At 44.8% G+C, this 23,259-nt stretch overlaps 1 long non-coding RNA gene across 1 annotated transcript in view; it reads left to right on the top strand.

Moving 5' to 3' along the window:
• The window catches only part of LOC143933319 (uncharacterized), a 115,200-nt gene extending 106,507 nt beyond the window's left edge, over positions 1-8,693 (top strand). Inside the window, exon 3 of the long non-coding RNA XR_013263087.1 lies at positions 8,440-8,693. This is a non-coding gene — a long non-coding RNA (uncharacterized LOC143933319). The remainder of the gene's footprint in view (positions 1-8,439) is intronic.
• Positions 8,694-23,259: the final 14,566 nt, after the last annotated feature.

Below are 23,259 nucleotides of genomic sequence, written 5' to 3'. Positions count from 1 at the left end.
ATGGCGATGTGTTGACCAGCATATAAATTAGTTTGGTCCACAATAGATCTATAGAGATCTTCCGTGAAATACAGCGAATAAAAATCAAGTGGCGTAAAATCAGCTGTATACACCTGAATACCGGGTTGGCCAGTGAATGGGGGAAGTACTGGTGCTGCAGAAGTGGTGGGCACCCAATCAGGATTGGCGAATTCTGCAGGAAGGGCACTATGGGAACGACGGGCCTGCCTTTGTCTTCTTTTTGGTCGCAAGGGAAACACTACTTGTGCTTGCCACCTCGCCAGCTTGAACTGCACTTATGGGACTCGCCACGTCACCACGTGATACTGCAGTGCTGGATGTACGTCCAGGGTGTACTAGGCCGCTGGTGCTTGTCAGTTCACCAGAAGGATGAGCGGCTTCTTTACTTCTCTGCTCCATACGAGGGACCTGCGATTTTATTCCACCTCAACAACATCAGAAGATCGGGGTCTGGTACACCTGACTTTAGCAGGGACCTCATCTTCGTCGTCAGAGCTATCTGTCATGGAGCCGCTGTTCTCTACAGGATCGTATTCTGAGCCTGAATCTGACAGATCAGTGTCTTCCTCTTCACTATCTGTCATGCTCAGAAACGTGTAGGCCTCTTCACTAGTGTACCTTTGCTTTGCCATTTTGGGCTCTAAATTTAGGGGTACACTAGTGAGACTCACAGGTAAAAAAGCACCTAGGCTGCCAGCGACTGTATAAAATGCTACCAAAAAAAACTGTTAGCGATCGCAGGGATCAGGCCTGACTCTGCGAACGCTGCAGTTATGTGTGTTGTGTTTTGTAAGTGACAGTAATCGATTGATACTGCACTTGGGTGGGCTGGGCGGAGGGGCAAAACGCAGGTGCTAGCAGGTATCTGGATTGATCCCGCTAACAATGCATTTTTTTGGAACCCTAAACTGCTGGGGACGCTAGTATAGATCTGATCAGATCAGATATTGATCTGTTTAGATTCTATACCACTAAGGGAGGTGTATGCTTTGCACGTGGGTGTTAGCGTTACTGGCACTAACCTAGCGCTGCCTGGGGCGACGCAGACCCTATCTGACCCTAAAACCTAATTGATATCAACCGCCGGGTGATCAGGGGGTTAAACCTTTATTGGGTAATAAATGGCGGGTGCCCTGATGCTATAAAAAGTGAACTACCTAACCAGCGTCACCCGTAACACTTATACGGTGATCACTGGTGAAAGGGTTAACTAGGGGCAATCAGGGGGTTAAAACCTTTATTAGGTATTATATGGGGGTACCTGACGCTATATAAAAACCTGACGGGGAACCTAAATAGCTAACTGGCTAACCAGCGTCACCAGTGTAACTTATACGGTGATCGCTGGTGAAAGGGTTAACTCTAGGGGCAATCAGGGGGTTAAAACCTTTATTAGGTTATATATGGGGGTACCTAACACTATAAAAACCTGGCGGTGAACCTAAAAAAATAACTAGCTTCCTAGCGGCACCAGTGACACTAATGCAGCGATCAGAAAAACAATCGCTTAGTGACACTGGTAAAAGGGGGTGAAAGGGTTAACTGGGGGGGGGGGGCAATCAAGGGGTTAAACCTTTATTAGGGGGGTAGGGGGCTACTCTGGACCTAAAGGGGCCTAACACTAACTGCCCTGACACTTTTTACAGTCACAACTGACACTAAATGCAGTGATCAGTAAATAAATGATCACTGCAATCAGTGACACTGACTGGGGGGGCGGGGGGGGGGGTGATCGGGGGGTGACTGGGGTGAAAAGTGTGCCTATGTGTACCTATGTGTCAGTGGACTGTTGGTGCACTTACTTGGATGTCTTCTCTCCTCGTCGTCCGGTCGAAAAGACCGCCACGAGGAGAGTGGCATCACTTCCGCCCTGCCTGTGTTTACACTACACAGGCAGGGGAAGCTTCTCATTCGCCATGAGCGATCGAGAGGGGATGACCGGAAATCAACGGCCATCCCCTCATCCCGGATCACTCCTGAAGCGAAACGGACCGTCGCAGCCAGCGGGAGGGGGTCCGATTGGACCCCCAACCTGCTGGAAGGCAAGCACGTACATGTACGTGCTTGTGCCTGTCGGTGCCATTGTGCCGACGTACATTGACATGCGGCCGTCCTTAAGTGGTTAAGTAACGATCAAATCAACAGATATGGCATCCTGATCCTGAACATTCCAGAATGAACACACCTGCAGTCCTCTTATTACACTCAAGCATATAGAAAGAAAATGAATCCTCATAGTATGAAATTGCAAACTTTTATTGTCCCAAAAACACCTGACCCTTAAGCACTTACACAAAGATATAGTTAAAACGGCACTCAGGTATAATATATACTGCTGGTGAAAGCAGTTCCGATAATCTCGCCATCTCAGAGAGACAGATCGTTTGTGGTGGTTCCCGGGAGAGACTCTGAACAAATCCCCAGTGCAGCGAGCCGTGTGGACTTTGTAGCCACCTATTGCCAAAGACAGAATGCGGAAACGCATCTAGGGGAGACCACACGGCTTGCTGCACTGGGGATTCATTCTGAGTCTCTCCCGGGAACCACCACAAACGATCTGTGTCTCTCTGAGGTGGTGAGTTTATCGGAACTGCTTTCACCAGCAGTGTATATTATACCAGAGTGCTGTTTTAAATAAGTCTTTGTGTAAGTGCAATAGCTTAAAGGGATTGTAAAGTGAATTTTTTAAAAATAACAAACGTGTTATACTTACCTCCACTGTGCAGCTCGTTTTGCACAGAGTGGCCCCGAACCTGCTCTTCTGGGGTCCCTCGGCGGCTGTCTCTGCTTCCTCCTGCAGGTACTTCTCACGTTCATGCGAGCTCCCTCGCATGGTGAGAAGCATCTGCGGGCGCGCTCCCGTGATACAGCCGGCGGCTGTAGCCGCTCGCTGTATCACACGGCCCCGCCCCCCGATGCTCTGCATCAGTGGATGTGATTGACAGCAGCGTGAGCCAATGGCTGCGCTGCTTTCCATCCATCCACTCCAGCCAAACAGCGGCCAGGCTGAACGGTGGAAAGGATGTCGGGGGATGAGCGCGGGACTTTCGAGGGGTGAGGTAAGTAAAATGGGGGGCTGGGGGTGCAGGCACTGTCAGATGTTTTTTCACCTTAATGCATAGAATGCATTAAGGTGAAAAAACATTTACCTTTACAACCCCTTTAAGGGTCGGGTGTTTTTGAACCAAAAAAGGATTGCAGTTTCACAGTAGGATTCCTTTTCTTTCTATAGGCTTGAGTACAATAAGAGGATTGCGGGTGTGTTCATCCTGGAATGTTCAGGATCAGGACACCATATCTGTTGATTTGATCGTTTCTGAAATTGCGCGCTGATGTCCTTTTGTGCAAAGGACATCAGCAATCCCTATAGGGAGCGGAATCACAAGGTGTGGTGATGTTGGAATATTTCTGCAATGATATGAACTGTCTCATGAGAAATTACTTAACACCTGGACTGTCACAATTTTTATATTTTTAGAGTGCTGGTTGCTCTTATGCATTTATTTCTTTTTTTGAACTTTATGTATTTTTTTTTTTGAGTGCTGCTTAAGCTGGAAAGAACCTATTTCTTGGGAACTTTTTTGCTTTCTCCTTAATGTTTTTTTTTGGTTGGCTATAATTTCACCTATTAACAGATCTTCCTTTTTCGATTAGGCTGCTTTCACACTGGGGCGGTATTCAGGCGTTACAGCGCTAAAAATAGCGCCTGTGTAACGCCTGAAAAAAACCGGCCCCTTTAACTCCAGTGTGAAAGCCGGAGGGCTTTCACACTGGAGCGATGCGCTGGCAGGACGGTGAAAAAAGTCCTGCTAGCTGCATCTTTGCAGCGGTGAAGGAGCGGGCGGGTTTAACCCCTTTTCGGCCGCTAGCGGGGGTTAAAACCACCCCGCTAGCGCCCGCACACCGCCGCTAAAACGACGGTAAAGCGCCGCTAAAAATAGCGGCACTTTACCGCCGACGCCGCTCCCGCTGCAGTGTGAAAGCAGCCTTAGGCTTAAACAGAGAAAACTGCCAGATGGTCCAAAGAGAGGACAGGCAGCATTTAGATCCACCATTTCCAAGTGGATTTGTCAAGTCATTAATCAGGCTTATGGTTTAAAGAAGAAAATTCCACCTTTTCCTGTTAAAGCACACTCAACCAGGGCGATTAGTACCTCTTGGGCAGTGCATCATCAGGCCAATGTTAAAGGTCATGAGGATATTGCCTTCGGGCGCAGTGTGCTGCAGGCTGCAGGATGAGTCCTCTGACTTCCTTACTTTTCTTATTGTGTCTCCTCCCCTTCAGTTGCCATTGCTATGGGACATCCCACATAGTAAATACTTTGGCACTGTGTCCCTTGATGTAAGAAAAGAAAATAGGATTTTTAAAACGGCTTACCTGTAAAATCCTTTGTTTTGATGTACATCAGGGGACACAGAGGTCCCTCCCTTCTGGTATACACTTTTATTGCTTGGCTACAAAACTGAGGACTCCCAGTAATGGGGGGGGGGGGGGTTATATGGGGGAGTACACGCCTTAGGGGCTTGCCAGGGTCCAGCACCTGACGGTCCAATATATAACCCACATAGTAATTACTATGGCTCTGTATCCCCAGATGTACATCAAAGAAAAGGATTTTACTGTACCCAAATGAAATTTTTATAATTTTTTTCCCACAAATAGAGCTTTCTTTTGGTGGTATTTAATTACAGCTGGGAGTTTTTTTTTTTTTGCTAAACAAACAAAAAAAGATGCAAAAAAAATCATGTTTAATAGTTTGTTATAAAATTTTGCAAACAGGTCATTTTTCTCCTTCATTGAAGTGCGCTGATGAGGCGGCACTGGTGGGCACTGATAGGCACTGATAGGCATAGTTAAGGCGGCACTAATAGGCACAGATAAGGTGTCACCGATGGGCAAAGATAGGCACAGATACGATGGCACGGATGGGTGGCACGGATGGGTGGCACTAAGGGGCACTGATAGGTACCACTGATAGATGGGACTGATGGGCCTGATAGGTAGCACTGATAGGTGGCTCTGATAGGTGGCACTGATGGGCGGCACTAATGGGCACTGGTAGATGACACTGATGGGCACGGATATGTGGCACTAGGGTGCAGCACCGTTGTTGAGACAGATTGTGGGAACTGATGTGTGGCACTGTGGACACTGATGTGTGGCACTGTGGACACTGATGTGTGGCACTGTGGGCACTGATGGGTGGCACTATGGGCACTGATGGGGGGCACTTTTTAATTACTGAGGTGGCACTGGCAGGGGGCAGGTGGGCACTGGTAAGCTGGCCGTGATCGGGACTGATGTCCCGATCACGGCCGCTGATGATCGGCTCTTTTTTTTAATAGCCAATTACCGGCTCCGTTGTATCACATGATCAGCTGTCATTGGCTGACAGCTGATCACGTGGTAAGGGTCGGGATCGACCCCTTGCTTCGATCCATGATCAGGCGAGTCTCATAGACTCGCTGATCACAGAGCGCGCCGCAAAGGAGGTCCGCGCTGTAGCCGTCATTTGGCTATAGCACGGATCTCTAGTGGTTAAAAATCCTATTTTTTAGAAATGGACGGATTTGAAGACAAGCCAATGGAAATCCATAGTCTTAAATGGAGCTTTTGGGAGATCTGTATGAAAAATGGACAGGCTAACTTGATTACCAAACCTTTTGTGAAAAGAACCTAACTTCTACCAGTTAATCTTTTTTTTTTTTACTTTATATTTTTATTAATTTCTTTTCCATTTAACAAAAACATTATTCTCATACATTTATCCTTTAAAAAGAAAAGGGCGATTTATCAAAAGAATTTCAAAGGTCCCCCCTTCATGAGTAACATCATTAATCTCTATACATTATCTTACCTCAGGGCGTTACAATTCCAATGGTCCCATATTTCACACATCCCTTCCTTCTAATACCTCCATCATTCACCCCTCCATTCCTCTCTCAACAGTTACATAGTTTTTCTTTAAATATCTCTTTATTGATTTAAAGCGGTTGTATACAAATTTTTTTTACTTTTACCTACAGGAAAGCCTATAATAAGGCTTACCTGTAGGTAAAAAAAATATCTCCTAAACCTGTACGGTTTAGGAGATATTCCCCTCGGTATGCGCCGCTGACTGCAGCAGCGCATGCGCACAAGGGGATTCACGGCTGAAAGTCCGGCAGTGGCCCGGCCGGGATGAAATCTCCCACGCGCATGCGCGGGAGTGACGATTTCGCGGCTCCGGCCACTCACAGCGCCGGAGCTGCGATACCCGGAAGAAACGCCGAGGGAGCATGTCAGCTCCCTTGCTGTGGATCGGGCCAGATGTCGGGGCCTCGTTCTAAGGTAAGTATTTCATAATGAGCTAGTATGCAGTGCATACTAGCTCATTATGCCTTTTGCTTTGCAGGTGGTAAAAAAAAACATTTTTGCATGTCGACATAATATCAGATATATTTGGTATGCACAGTTGGTACTCGTGTGGGAGCTATCTGGAGCAGGTACTACTAGGAGACCTCCGAAGCAGAGGAGGGATCTGTCAACCATTTAGACCAGATTTTGTACATAGTTACATAGTAAGGTTGAATAAAGACACCAGTCCATCCAGTTCAACCTGAGGGAGTGTCTACAATTGTCCCTAACCCTGTACATTGCACACTCACATCAGTCCCTACCCTCAAGGAGCCCACAGTCCAAGGTTCATATACTAGGGCCAATATTGGACAGAAGCCAATTAACCCACCTGCATGTCTTTGGAGTGTGGGAGGAAACCGGAGTGCCCGGAGGAAACCCACGCAGGCACAGGGAGAACATGCAAACTCTGGGCAGGTAGTGTCCTGGTTGGGATTCGAACCCCAGAGCTACTCGTGCTTCTCCACCACACACTCCACTTTGTCAAGGATAGATTTGATAATGGGGAATGATGAGGCGATTGTAATGGTAAACAATTTAAAATACTTGCCAAGAGGTCTTTCAGACCACTCACCAATGACAGCCTCCCTGGATTTAGGGGAGGGAAACCATCTCCGGGAGTGGAGAATCAGTCCCTCTTGGTTGGAGCTTATGGGAGAATCATACTAAGTATTAACTGCCCTAAGAGAATATGTAGATTGGAACCCGTGTACGGCCCCTCGGGGTCATATGGGGCACACTGAAGGCCTACTTTCGAGGCCTATTGATACAGCAGATTTCCAAAATAAAAACACAATATAGGGAAAGGGAAGAACAGATATCAACAAGAGTGACATGTTTAGAAGAAACTCTCCCACAAACTGGGATAGTCGACCATCGGGTGTACCCCCTCGTTGTGTCCCATGAGGGAGCCTATCCATTATTTGGTCGATGACCATGTTGAAGTCACGCACAACTATTAGTGGGACTCCCAGCTTATCCAACACAAACTCCACCAAGTCATATAGGATCTCTGTGCTAAAGGGTGGTGGTATATACACATTGGCCAGGACTAATATCCTTTCTCTATTTTACAGTGCATAAAGATATAGCGCCCTTGTTCATCAATCCTAGCCTGTAGACAGTTAAACGATACCCCTGTTTTAATCAAAATGCTGACCCCTCTAGAAAAGGAAGTATGGACCGAGTGGAATTGGGAATGGAACGCATCCCACCCCAACTGTGGAATGGAAATATTAGTGAGATGTGTCTTCTGTAGGCAAAGGAGCGTAGCCCCATGGGTCTTTACCGTTGACTTAACTGCTGCTCTTTTCCCTGGGTCCCCCAGGCCTCTAACATTCCAAGAACATAAGGTGATATCTTTCCTTTTTAACAGTGTGGTTTTAATCATTAGTGTTTACGTTTTCCTATTAATCTTGTGACACTGTGTATCATTTCCTTACTAATTAACTCGATTAGCCCTTTACTAATACTTTTTGCCTGTGGTATCTTAGTGAAAAACTCTATTCTCTTGAATGTGCTTCTTCCAATCTTCCCTCCACCTTAGATACCTACTGAGCCTTACATATCTTGCATTCAAAACACTCCAATCATACCATCTACCCATCTCATATACACCTCTCATTGCCTTGCTAGGCATAACCTGGGGCCTTCTACTGTGACCTAACCATACGCACCTCATTTGTAGAGTAATCAACATGAATCTATTTAAGGTTATCCCTTCCCCCAGCCCTCCCTCCCAAAAAAAAACAGCTAAAGAAAAAAAAGAAAAAACAATACAACCTATATAGGGAGCGTTAATCTTTGAGCACACATCTGATTTTAAAAACAAGTAAACCGTACCATGAAAACTTTCATCTCATTTATGTTGTCTAGTTGGGTTTTTGTTTTGTTTTTTTGTTGTTTTCTTTTGCAACGTTAATGAGAAAATGTAATAAATAGAAAGACTGCAGAAGTATAAAATACACTTAGGACTATTCTTACAAATATCTCATCTCTAACCCTATTTGTCTTGTTTTTAGCTGCTGTTTGTTTCAACAAGTCTGCTCAACTGGACTAGCAGTGTTGGTGTATCGGCAAGGTTGAGGTGAACTGCATTCAACCCAAAGACGTCATCAATTCCTCTGATTTCCTTTGTCAATTTATTATCTCTGATGAGCATCGTGCAGAAGCCCTGTTATGATTACTTCAAAGACTGTACTCTACCATTGTTTGTTTGAAATGTAGAATAAAAATCATTGTACATAGCTAAATAAATGTTGACCTGATTTTTAAATCGAATGTCTTCCAATCTTTCCTTTACTACATATTTTGTACTAGATTGCGGTGGGTAGTTTGCTTTTATTTGGTTTACTTAACCTATGGTGGACGTCGTATGACATTCTTAGGTTGAAGTGGAGAGATGTGCTTCTCCCGGCTTACCTGGCCTGGATGGTCCCTGGCCATCTCTATGACCCTCAGAGGCAGGAAGGGACGTCCCTTCCGGTGCCTGTAGAAGCAAGCACTATTGGGTTTTTTGCTGGGAAGCCTGAGATTGATTTTTTTTTTCCCCAGCATACATAGAGGAGAGATGTTGGGACTTAAAGACCCCAGATCTCTCTATAAAGAGGACCTGCCATACCCTATTCCTATTACAAGAGATGTTTACATTCCTTGTAATAGGAATAAAGGGGATAAAAAAATTGAAGGGAAAGTGTAAAAATAATAGGACAGAGGCAAGATCTGGGGACTTAGACCCCAGATCTTGCTGCAAAGGGGGCCTACGTCGCCAGATTTCTTTATCTTATAAAAATTTAAATATTTTTACACTATCACTTTTATTCCTGTTACAAGGAATGGACACATCCCTTGTAATAGAAGAAGGGCATGACAGGTGGTCTTAATGGAGAGATCTGGGATAGGAATAGGGCATGATGGGTCCTCGTTACAGAGAGATCTGGGGGTCTTAAGAATGACCTATTCATATTTCAAACACTATTACTTTTATTCCTTTTACAAGGAATGTAAACATCCCTTGTAATAGAAATAGGGCATGACGGGTCTTTTATGGAGGGATCTAGGATAGGAATAAGGCATAACTGGTTCTCTTTACAGAGAGGGTCTATGTCATGACCTATTCCTATTACAAGGGGTATTTACTTTCCTTGTAATAGGGATAAAAGTGATCAAAAAACTGTTTTTTAAAAGGAAAGTGTAAAAATAAAAAATATTAAATGGAGGAGAGATCTGGGCACTTATAGATCCCAGATCTCTCCAAGACCTATTCCTATTACAAGGATTTTTTTAAAGGATACTGTAAAAAAAAAAAAAAAGAAATCCTTTAATAGCATCCTCTCGTGCTCAGACTCAGAAGTGAAAACCATAGGTAGGTCAAGCCCACATATGTAACTGGTGTTCAAACCACACGTGAGATATTGCAGCAAACATTCGAGCGAGAGCAATAATTCTAGCACAGGAACTCCTCTAACTCTAAACTGGTAGCCTGTAAAAAAAAAACTTAAAGCGTCACCTATGGACATTTTTAAGTACCCAAATTTGGCACCATTCCATGGGTGTGCGCAGTTTTAAAGCATGATACGTTGGGTATCTATTTACTTTGTGTAACCTCATCTTTGAGAAATATGGGTGGCCTCTAAGAGCAGTGTCAATAACTATATATATTAAAACAAAGTTTGCACCATCATCCAAGATTTAATGAAATAAGGGGTTTGGGAACTTGGTCCCCAACCAGGGCTCACCAAGGAGAAAGAGGGAAGCAAGTGGACTATCTCGGTACAATACAAAACAGGGATACAGTAGAATATATAGACAATAATAAAATTTAGAAAAGCTTATTGATACATAATACATGACAAGGAAAGTCAGTAGTAAATTAAAAACATAGGTGACTTCATGAACATGAACAGTGTTTCAACTAGTTTTGCGGGCTAGGCCAATTCATCAGGAAAAACATCTGCGATATAATACACAAAATCAATGGTAATATAATCAATCATATATAAAAAATATATTTTACAATTCAGCAATATATGTTACACAAGGAGGGAAAAGGGGGGAGTGTAAAACTGCTTTCCTAAGTTCTGGTGTGCACATGGCACAGGGCATCACCAGTGAGGGAGGGGAGAAATGAGGTACATAAGGTAAATGAGCCAAAAAATTACATAACGGATGAAAAGAGCCCAGTGAAATGGTGACTATGAATAAGGTGTTGTGGAATGATGGGTGGTTACCATAAAGGGAAGGTTGGTGGTGCAAATAGTGAATAAATTGTGATAAAAATTAGGTAATGAATGAAGGGAAATCAAAGGAAAACAACCAAACTGAATTGATGTGAGAAAAAACAAAGGCATGTACACCACAGTGAGGAATGGAAGGGGATGGAGATGAAAAGGGGGAGGGAGGGAAGAGAAAAGGGGGGAAATAAGAGGGAAGGGAGAAAATGGGGGGTAAGGAAAAAGGGGGAACAGGAGGGAAAAGAAGGGGAAAGAGGGGAAGGGGTAGAAGAAGTGGGTAAATGAGTGGAATGAGTGAAGTGGGTAGGAGAAAAAGGGGAAAAGAGGAGGGGGAGAGAAGGAGGCAGAAAAGAGGTGATAGCAAGGAGAGTAGAAAAATGTGAGAAGAAGCAGGGAGATGAGAAAAAGGAGAGGGAGGGCCTATAAGCATTAATGGGGAAAATTTAAGTAATATTGAATCACATTAGGCAAGTGAAGGTAGAGATATGTGGTATGTACCTAATTTTCAGATGGTCGTAGGTAAGGGAACACGGAAGGAAATGTTCCACTGGTAGGGGGTACCAAGGAGATACTGATGGAAAGGGTACTCTGTGGAGGGGATGAGAGGTGCACAGTCACACGAATGCACAACTCTCAGCCGCCTACCCTGTAAGGAGAAGTAATGTGTCCTGATTAATGCTAGAAGAAATAATCTAGTGTAATGGTCCTTGGGTAAAGAGGGCTATGCAGAGGCCATTAGGAATCCGAAAGATAAAGAACTTGTAGTTCAGGTGGAGTGAAGAGGGGCTCTTCTGGGTCCATGGTCCAGCTTAAAGGTAAGCAAGTAAGCAACTGCCTTCTACTTGTAGTTCCTAACCCTGTGACATTAATCTGACATCCATAGCCAGCGCCACAGGGTCAAGCGTCCTGCAGTGCACTTGCGCGGAAGTATCGCGAGCGTGCCTGCTCACATGCACTATGGCCAAGGGCCGGAGCCCAGGCCAAGACATGTGCAAGTGGGAGGACATATCATCCCCTTAAGGGTGGCCGCCCCACCACCAGGGAACCTACTGAGTCCCTACAACTGGTCATAATTCTGGCACATCCAAGCGCAGCTGCAAACCACCAGAATAGGTTGATATAGCGTTGTAAACTTAATCTGGTCAAAAAATTACAATACAATGTAAAATACATATAGGAGGATTGGATAACTCCCCACATAAAGCCAAAACAGCATATAATGGACACGTGAAAACCTGGACTTAAGGCTGAAATATATATATATATATATATATATATATATATATATATATATATATATACATAACAGGTGAAATGCATATAGGTGGTATAGGTACAAAGGAATATTGTTAATTAAAACTAACAGCAGCTAGACAAAATTAATTGCATCAGAAGAAGCAGTTAAACAGAGACAAGGCATCACAGATTACCCTCACTTTAGAATAAATGGCATTCTGCATTGAAAAACAAAGGCAAGGTATGGAGGGAATCCAGGAGTCATCAAATTTATAGAAATGGTCCTGGCTTAAATGGAATTAACTTAACCACTTAAGCCCAGGTCCATTTTGCTGGCTAAAGACCAGAGCACTTTTTGCGATTCGGCACTGTTGGTTTAACTGACAATTGTGCAGTCGCGCGACGTGGCTCCCAAACAAAATTGACATATTTATTTCCCTACAAATAGAAATTTCTTTTGGTGGTATTTGATCACCTCTGCGGTATTTATTTTTTGTGCTATAAACAAAAAAGAGCAACAATTTTGAAAAAAACACTTTTTTTTTTTACATTTTTTACATTTTGCTATAATAAATATCCCCCAAAAATATATTAAAAAAAAAACATTTTTTTCCTCAGTTTAGGACGATACGTATCCTACATATTTTTGCTAAAAAAAATTGCAATGAGCGTTTATTGATTTGTTTGCGCAAAATTAATAGCGTTTACAAAATAGGGGATAGTTTGGACATTTTTGGGACAATTGTCATTTGTACAGCAATTAGTGCTATATAAATGCACTGATTCCTGTGTAAATGACACTGGCAGTGAAGGGGCTAAGTGTGTGGGGGGGCGTGGCTATGTGTGACATGTCACTGATCTCTGCTCCCGATCACAGGGAGCTATGATCAGTGACACTGTCACTAGGCAGAACGGGGAGATGCTTGTTTACATTAGCACAGGATGTACAGAGCCATGGAAAGACACGTGTTGCCTCGATCACATCTGGCCACGCCCCCAGCATCTCCCCGTTCTTCCTCCCGTGAGATGATTGTGGGTATCCCTGTGGCAATCGAGTCCGTGGGACCCGCAATCCGACTCACGGCGCGAGTACGCGATGGCATGGCAGCAAATTTAAAGGGACGTACAGGTACGCCCATTTGCCTGTCAGTGCCATTCTGCCGACGTACATCAGCGTGCTCCGGTCGGGAAGTGGTTAATTTAAGCCAGGTGGAATAGTGGCATTGAGCCTCTCAATCCAGAGGGTTTCCCACTGCAAGAGTACTCTGTCGCGGGGGGGGCCACCGCCAAGGCCAAAAAACTTAACAACTTTGGGGTTAAATTTGTGATGAGGGCCTGTGTCGGCCAATGGTAGTAAGTTTGCCAATGACTGAATGTTATACACAGTCTCAGTCTGTCTCAAGCAGTACAAACTTCCTGGAGGCCACAATGAAATTGGGGAGACTATTCAAGAACTGTTGAGAGTAGGGATCATTAGACCTGCTGTAAGTCCTTTCTCGTCTCCAGTGTTCCCAGTAAAGAAACCTGATGGAGCATATAGAATGACTGTGGATTACAGAGGTCTAAACAAAGTGGCACCTCCATTGAAGTCAGCTGTACCAGATATGATCTCAATTGTTGAGAAAATTGCTAAAGATGCAGGAGAATATCATGCTGTGATAGACCTGGCTAATGCTTTCTTTTCAATGTTAATAGACCCAGAGTGTCAAGACCAGTTTGCTATGGTGTGGGACGGCCGCCAGTACACTTTCACTGTCCTTCCGCAAGGCTATCTTCATTCTCCAATGATTTGTCATGGACTGATTGCCTGAGATTTAAGTACCCTGAATTTGAAAGTCGCTGTGTTTCACTACATTGATGACATCATGATCTCTGGGACAAAAGAAGATGTAACTGAAGCACTGCACCTGCTGATAGAGCACTTGGAGAACAGAGGGTGGGCTATCAACAGAGACAAAATCCAAGGACCTGCCATAGAAGTGAAATTCCTGGGAATGATGTGGACTGGGCTGCAGAGGAAAATTCCAGAGATAGTTATGCAAACTATCCAGGCGCTGTCACCCCCTACTACCAAAAAGGTAGAAGTTCATTGGAGTTGTGGGGTTCTGGAGATCATTCATCCTACATGTTGGACTGATTCTGAGGCCTATATATAATGTCACCAGGAAAAAGACTGAGTTCTCATGGGGTTCAGAGCAGCCGAATGCATTCCTGACTGCTAAAGAAGCTATTTTGCAGCATCAGGGATTAGGACCCGTGAGACAAGGAGTACCATTTCAGCTGGATGTAATAGAGCAGAATGGTACCATATCTTGGAGTCTATGGCAGCCAAATGAAAAGAGAGGACTGTGAGCAATACCCATTGGATTTTGGTCCAAACAACTGACAGGGGCACAGAAGAGATACACGCCCCTAGAGAAGTACTTGTTTGGGGCCTACACAGCACTTCAACATGTAGAGACCATTACAGGAAAGGACACAGTCACCATCCATACTGCATTGCCAATAGCAGGATGGGTGAGAGATAATGGACTGACCACTAGGGCAGCTGTAGCCCAGAACAAGACACTGATGAAATTGAAGTGGTACCTTCAAGAAAGAGGGGGTATTGCAGCTGGGGATGTTAGAGACATATCAAAACAGTTGGCAGGGCTTGTTACTTTTACCAGCACCCGGCCAAAAGAAGATATTCCTGTGCTATAGTCATCCCCCATTCAAGAGGCTCCACCCTTTGAGTCTCTGTCAGAAGACATGAAGCAGTTATCGTGGTTCACTGATGGTTCAGCCATAGTCGCCTCGTCTGGGCGTAAATGGACAGCAGCAGCCTACAACCCAAGTACAGACACAGTCCTGCAGGAGAGCAGAATTGGAGGGTCCAGCCAGTATGCAGAGTTGAAAGCTGTAGTGATGACTCTTCAGGAGGATCCTTCTTCCGATGTCACTAGCGACACTGACAGCTGTGCGGTTTTTAAAGGACAGACAACTTAGATGCCCACGTGGAAGTCCAATGAATGGATGATTCATGGAAAGGTGGTGTGGGGAGGCAAGGAAGTCTGGGACTACATCTGGAAGGAAGCTCATTCCCGCACCATAAAAGTGGGGCATGTTGATGCACATGTGCCCCTAGTCCCAGACTTTGAGAACTATAACAGAGTTGCAGATGAAATTGCCAAAGTGAAGGCAGTTGATGAACTTAATGAACTTGGCCAACTGGGCCCACAAGCAATCTGGACATTTGGGGCAGAAAGCAACATATGAATGGGCACAGCAGAGAGGATTGCCTATATCCATGGACATGATAAAGACTGTAATAGGGAACTGCACAGTGTGTGGAGAAGTACGACAATGGCCATTGCAAAAGTACTCCACCGGTTCTATTAAGAGGGGTGAGAGGCCTGCAGAGATCTGGCAGATTGACTTCATCGGTCCCCTGCCCCAGGGAAACAATGGACTGAGATATTGTTGCACTGTAGTGGACACCTATTCAGGACTTATGCTTGTTCATCCTTGCAAACATGCAGATCAAGCCGCAACACTTCAACTACTCCAGAAACTTGTCATTGCTTATGGTTGTCCCAAACATGCCCAACGTGATAACGGCTCACACTTCACCAGATCAACAGTACAGCAGTGGGCCAAAGATTCTGGAGTGTACTGGTTGTGCCACATCCCATACCATCCACAGGCATTGATTGAAAGATACAATGGGCTATTGCAGGACCAGATACGCAGACTTACACCCACACATACACTAAGGGGGTGGGATCGGGTCCTCACACAGGCAGTCATGTTGTTAAATTCTAGGCCAATAGCCAAAAGCACACCATATGAGAGGATGGTAGGGGCTGGGGCACAGATTTCACAGCTGAAGTGCAGAGTTCAGTATTTATGTAAGGTTCCTGAAAGAACAGGGCTTAACAGATACCATGTTACTGCTTCCCACGACACAGAAACCAAGCGTGACGTATCTAAAGCTGAAGCCTATCTAGGAATGAGAGGGAATCTGGCAGGAAGGTTTGAAGTTATATTTGCATTGGCAGATGAGCTTCAAGACAATGGCTGGGACTCTGACTGGTTAGTGGATACTTCTCAGCAAGAGTGGAAAGTGAGGCTACATAACATCAGACCTTCCAAAATAAACAGCAGTGATCTTCTGGGAAATATCAGTATATTTCCTCTCCTCCCTATTGATGTTCTTTGGGAGGGTCAGAAGTGGGTACAGGCAGGGGGCAAAGTGTTAGTCAGATATCCAGGCAAGAAAGCATTTAGAGGAGAGATCATAGCTAAAGGGCCTGGATCTACTGTTTATGTATTATTATGCCGCGTACACACGTAGCCAACTATCCGGCGGACTTAGTCTGGCGGACTTCCCGCCGGACTGTCCGTCCGACTTTCTGAACGAGCTACTTGCCCACACACGGCACTTTTCAGCGAACTAATACGGCGAACTAAGTCCGCCGTACTTTTGAAATCAACGGACTCGCCCACACACGCGTAGGAAAGTCCGCTCATTTCGAGCGCATCTCCAGGTAGGCGGGGCCCGCGAAGGAGACGTCGCTGGCCCTGCCACCTGGTATGGACTTAAAGGGGTACCCCAACGCCGAAAAAAATCAGCGTGGGGTTCCCCCCCAGGTCCACATCAGACCCTTGTCCGAGCACGCTACCCGGCCGGCCAGGAAAGGGGTGGGACGAGCGAGCGCCCCCCCCCCTCCTGAGCCGTACCATGCCTCATGCCCTCAACATGGGGGGGTGCCTTGGGGAAGGGGGGCCGCGTGGCCCCCCCACCCCAAAGCACCTTGTCCCCATGTTGATGAGGACAAGGGCCTCTTCCCGACAACCCTGGCCGTTGGTTGTCGGGGTCTGCGGACGGGGGGCTTATTGGAATCCGGGAGCCCCCTTTAATAAGGGGGCCCCCGGATACCAGCCCCCCACCCTATGTGAATGAGTATGGGGTACAATGTACCCCTACCCATTCACCTGTGAAAAAAAATACAAAAAAAACACAACACAGGGTAAAAATAGTTTATTGCACAGCTCCGGGGGTCTACTCGACGGACTCCTCCACTATCTTCTTCTAGCTCTTTTACTAGCGGAGGAGCCTGGCTTTCTTCCTCGCCGCCGCCCTCTTCTTCCGACTTCGGGGGTCTTGTCCCCTCTTCGATCTTCTGCCAGGCCACCGGTCTTCTGTCGCCGCTGTCGTCGCTGCCTTCTGTTCTTCTGTTCTTCTGTTCTTCTCTTCAGATGTTGACTTGTCGCTCTCTCCGCTCACAATGACGGGGACCGGACGTGCGGCGACTTATATAGGGACATCACCAGATGATGTCCCCACCCATTATGGTGTCACAGTCCTAGAGGATGCTGGGACTGTGACATCATAATAGGCGGGGACATCATGTTGAGGACAAGCGGCATGGTACAGCTCAGGAGGAGGGGGCGCTCACTCGTCCCCCCCTTTTCCTGGCCGGCCAGGTAGCGTGCTCGGACAAGGGTCTGATGTGGACCTGGGGGGGACGCCCACGCCGATTTTTTTCGGCTTTGGGGTTCCCCTTTAAGTCCATACCAGGTGGCTGGGCCAGTGACGTCTCCTTCGCGGGCCCCGCCTACCCGGAGACCCGCTTAAAATGAGCGGACTTTTCTCCGGGCGGAAAAAGTCCATTCATTTCAAAAGTACGGCGGACTGGCATACGCACGGCTGGATTGTCCGCCGAAATGCAAGTCCGGCGGGAAGATTGGAGTGCAAAACTACTTTCTAAGTCCGCCGTACTTTCGGGCAAAAAAAGTCTGCCGGAGGCTACACATGGGGGGATTGTCTGGCGGACTTGAGTTTGCCGGACTTTTCCATCTGATTGTTTGATCGTGTGTACGCGGCATTAGAAGGAACAGGTAATCCGCTTTGTTTTCAACTCCACAGGCTGTCTCCGATTTGATCCTTAGGAAGACCAGAGAAAAGTGGTTACAAGATGGAAAGAATGACGGAAGATCACAAGAGCTGTGGAGACCAAGGCCTTTGATGTATTACAAGCCTGGACTTGTTTCTAAAGAACTTTAGAATGGACTTTCTAACAAACTTTTAGTTAAAGACTGAAACACCTTCTCAATGACAGAAATATGGGAGGTGTTGCATTCAAGGAAAATTAATGTTTAAAATTAGTTTTAATAGTAATGAAGTGATTTTCTGTATGGAATCTGAAAGGGGAAAAAATCTAGGGCGGAATGTGTTGCATTTCTTAAAATATGATTTTTTTTAATGAATCAATCAGACATAAAACATTACACAATAGTGGTTGGTCATAGAGATACTGCCAGGTTTTTGGCTTAAGTAGATTTCTCAAACACATGCTATTTCATACAATGGGTACATAGATATTCAAATTGACAGTTTCAAGACGGCTATTTTCTCTATAGCTACAGTAAACAAGTAAGAGAGGGTCTCTCAAACTGAAAGAATGACTGTTAGATTACTGGCAGGTTTGAGTAGACAATGGGTCGATAGCATTGTTGTATTTAACTGATAGTCCATTGTTTCTACAGCTACAGTAAACAGATATGTTTTCTGTTGTTTGGTAATTATGGTAAACAGCCTGACACATAAAAGGGGGATTCAGGCATAAGATAGGACACACACATCATGATCATCATGCTGTAACATCAGAACACACATCATGCTTTGAAGATCGGAAGCCACTCATGATAGAAGAACAAGTGCCTTACCTCCAGAAGAAACAATGGAGATCATGAACATACAGTAACATAAGATAAGTAACATTTAAATGTATTTGTAGTTATAGACCATAGGCTGTTCATTTGCTAGGCATTTTGCTTGTTATAGATATCTGTCAGTCTTGTATTGTATTCCTAAGATTGTAATAGTTTTGTATGTACAGCATCTTTGTATAGTATAAGCACATTTACACACTGCAGAAGTCTCAGCTTCCTTGTTATACCACAGAACAACCTTGCTAGATAGACGAAAGCAAAACACCCCCTTTGTGACGTCATTACGTCCTGACGTCCTTAGGGTCCTATCGCTGACTTGCGTTCCAGCATGGCTACAACTCTAGTCTGTGGATCTCTTCACCTGCCTGCTGGTCCTGCAGAGCCCCTTTTGAAACCACTCAGCAACGCTTCATTACAGTGGAATATACAGAGGTGCACATTAACTACTTTCTGACCCTCTGCTTCCTGAGCCTGGACAGTGTACTGGGACTGATGTAATGCTCATTTTTCTTCTACCTCTGTGAGTGCAATTAAACTGCTTAAACTGCAATTAAAGTGCTTTACTCATGAATTTTAATAAATAGATACACTTAGATGGTGGTGCCTTCTGTTTATTTGTTGTTCCTGTACAGTATGTTTGTACAGTGGCAAAAGAAGGCTACTACTTGATAGTCACAGTTTCAGACCCTTGCTGCAAAAAAAAAAAAATAGGGTCATTTTTTAGACATTTGCTTAGGAATGATTACACACACAGGTTCTCATCAAACTTTGCCTATTCAGGTGTTCTGTACCCCAAACATTTTGCATATTCAGGGAAAGATACAGTAAATGTCATATATAGTGTTGTTTTTTCATCTGCTGTTTTATATGACCACTTTTTGTCAAAGGTTTTTAACCACTTGCCGACCGCCGCACGACGATGTACGTCCTATTTTTGAAGAGGGATATCTTGGTAACGGCAGCAGCTGCTGCCACAACCGAGATATCCATCTCTTCAGGCGGCGGTCGGCTGTACGATAACGGTGGTCTCCGCGGCGGATTCGCCGCGAGATCACCGCTATCGGCGGCGGGAGAGGTGCAACCCCCCCTCCCGCACCTTCCGCCGCTTACCGGAGCCGTCGGTAGCGGCGGAGGCGATCGGGTCCTTTCATTAGTTGGGCATAGAGACAAGTGAGGCTAAGATGGCCCCCACTCGTCTCTATACCATAGGAGGGCGGAAGCGACGTCAAAACGTCACTTCCGCCCATACCTCTTAAAGGTATATTTTTTTTAAATGTCAGATTTTCTTTTTTTTTATTGCATTTTAGCCCAAATATGAGATCTGAGGACTTTTTGACCCCAGATCTCATATTTAGAGGACCTGTCATCCTTTTTTCTATTACAAGGGATGTTTACATTTCTTGTAATAGGAATAAAAGTGATCCATTTTTTTTTTTTAAAACAGTGTAAAAATAAATAAAATCAATTAAAATAAATAAGAAAATTTTTTTTTTTTAAAAAACACCCCGTCACGACGAGCTTGCGCACAGAAGCGAGCGCATACGTGAGTAGCGCCCGCATATGAAAACGGTAGTCAAACCACACATGTGAGGTATCGCCGCGATCGGTAGAGCGAGAGCAATAATTCTAGCCCTAGAACTCCTCTGTAACGCAAAAAATGCAACCTGTAGAATTTTTTAAATGTCGCTTATGGAGATTTTTGAGGCTAAAAGTTTGACGCCATTCCACGAGCGGGCGCAATTTTGAAGCGTGACATGTTGGGTATCAATTTACTCAGCGTACCATTATCTTTCACAATATAAAAAAAATTGGGCTAATTTTACTGTTGTCTTATTTTTTTATTCAAAAAAGTGAATTTTTTCCAAAAAAAGTGCGCTTGTAAGACCGCTGCGCAAATACGGTGTGAAAAAAAGTATTTCAATGACCGCCATTTTATTCTCTAGGGTGTTAGAAAAAAAACAATATAAAATGTTTGGGGGTTCTAAGTAATTTTCTAGCCAAAAAAACTGTTTTAAACATGTAAACACCAAGTCTGAAAAAGAGGCCTGGTCCTTAAGTGCTTAAGGAAGCAGTGGGTGCTGACACCCACTTAAAAACCAGTGACATCACCCAGCTCCATTAATTTGCTGGCTGGGGATTCCTGGTCATGTAAACGAATGGACAGGGATAGAACTGAATCCCTAACCAAACATATATATGATTGATGATGTCACCTGGAAACCCCTGCCCATTTGTCTACTTTTAGCAGGGGGTATTGGGAGTTGTCACTCGGCAGCAAGTTATTTTTTTAATAAAAGATTTGTCAAAAGCTGTGTGCGTTTTTTTTTACTTTTCACTTTTTTGTGTTAATGAATAGGAATATTGTTAAAGGGGGCTTCCAGATCACAATAAGTCCCTGGCCACAGACCACACAACCACCGGGCCAGGATAAGTGATATTGGAACAGGGTACTTTGCCAGGCAAGGTACCCTCCTCATGTTAAGGGCATGTGGCTTGGTATGGTTTATTAGGGGTTGGGGTGCAGGCTCTCCTGCTTTCCTTGACAGCCAGGCTGCAAGCTCAGATAAGGATCTTGTATGGATTTTTGGGGGTCTCACTTTTGTTCTTATTTTTTGCGTGAGGTCCCTCTTGACATCCATACCAGACTTCCATCAAAGATAAGGTTCTGGTATGTGTTTTTAGTCAGAACTCCACACACATTTGTTTTGGTGGGGTCCCCATTGTCATTGAGGAAAGGGAGTCCCAAACCTTTTTTGTTTGCAAACAGAAGCAGCTGGGAGCTCTCATTTGCTATCAAATTAAAGCGTTTTTTTTATCAGAGCGTGTCCGGATGTGAGTGGCAGCAGACCTGTCTGAGAGGAGCTCCGGGTATCCTAAACTCAATCCTTTGCCATCTATGCATGTAATTGACTAAAAAAGATCAGCCAGCCTGCCTACCTGTCATGAGAGCCATGTATCTGATTTGAGACCGAAGTAGTGGGGAGGCATTCCTTGCACCTCGGGTCCTCGAAGCCTCTGGAGAGGGAGACACACTGGGGTGTAAGGGGATAATCACAGGAATAGATGGGCTAATAACAGTTACTAAAATGGCCGAGTCTGAACATCTGGTGATGCTTGTCCGGCGGAGCCTCTCCAGATGGAGGTACAGGAACAAAGATGGCCGATTCGCAACATCCGTTGATGTATTTCCAGCGGGAGATGTCCGGCCGAAAATACAGGAACAAAGATGGCTGAATGTAAACATCCGGTGATGCACATCCAGTTGATGACAACTTCCGGAAGCGTCTCCGTTCAGCAAGCGGGGCGGGGGGATCACCGGCAATTAGGGCAGGGGACAGTATAAAAGAGCATTAATGATTGCTAACGGCAGTTACCTGAGGATGCAACAGTTCTATTTGCTTTTATTGCTTCTATTTGATTAGGTTCGGTGGATGAGGGAGAAGGATTGGAACGTATTCTCAGGAACCGCGGATCATTACTGAGGGCTTTTGACCATACGGAAAGGTAGACCCCCATCCATACTCCCACGTACATTGCTGGACATGCTTGGTGCCGGCTCAGGCACAGGCATATGTGAGTGTGCATTTAGCTATTGTTTTTGAATTTTTTAATAAACCTGTCTTGACTTACTGCACTATGATGGTCCCTTATATATTTTTTATGAGCCAAATAGCATAGAAAGCTTCTATCTTCCTACTTGGAGAGGCTGTTGATGAGACCCTTAAAGGAGTGCTTATCCTTAATGAACTAAAGGCGCAGATACAGACTAGGTCTGGTGAGTGGCCATTCTATCTGGTGGTGGTATAAGCACGTGATTGGTGATTATAAGAAGCACTTTAAATCTAAAAAGAAGCACTTTTGAAACAAGAGGAACTAGTATTGAAGTGATTGTTTATTCTTATGCACCATGCACTTTCTTTACAGGAGTGATCACTCACTTGGGACATTCATGTTATATTGTGATCTGTTTTTTATAATTTTTTTTATATTATGTGATCTGAGGCACTATAAAGCACTGTATTTGATATTTCTGTGGGTGCTCCCATGCGACTACTTCCTTGGGGCATTCATAGTATTTTTGTACTGTTTGGTGTTTAGGCACTTTTATTGTTGTATGGTAGGGCACTGTAAGGCACTTTAAATGTTTTGATGCCAATGCGGGGGTGAGCAACCCAGGTAACAGGTTGGCTCTGCACTGGCACTAATATATTTGAACATTTTTTGAATACCCTTTAGCCCACATTTGGCACTTTTGCAATATTGTGACAGGAGACCCATATTATATATTTTTTTTCACAGGCAAGTAGGTGTTTTACTTGAGTTTAGCACTTTAGGTCAAATAAGTTAGCGCAATCCATGCTTCACACATACTTTATTTAGACAGAGACTTGGTGGACACCGAGTGGCACGGGTGCCAGGGATGCGGAGCACTGTGCAAGCCTTAGTCCGAGATCCGAGGTGAGGTCAAGTACAGTTGGATAACGAAGTATAAAAGGGTTAATCAGAAGAAGAATGGTCGAGATCCAAGCCGGAGTCAGTTCCAATCTGGCAGCTAGTACAAAAGAGGCAAAGAAGTAGAATGGCTAAGGTACAAATCTGAGGTCATTGGCAAGCAGCAATCAAGAGTAGTCAAATAGGTTTCCAGGTCACAACAAG

Source organism: Lithobates pipiens, unplaced genomic scaffold, assembly GCF_037356315.1.
Source record: "Lithobates pipiens isolate NorthernLeopardFrog02 unplaced genomic scaffold, aLitPip1_a1.2 Scaffold_10, whole genome shotgun sequence".
Classification (NCBI taxonomy): Eukaryota; Metazoa; Chordata; class Amphibia; order Anura; family Ranidae; genus Lithobates; species Lithobates pipiens.
Note: the sequence above shows the minus strand (reverse complement) of the source record. Positions and strands in the feature narration are given on the sequence as shown.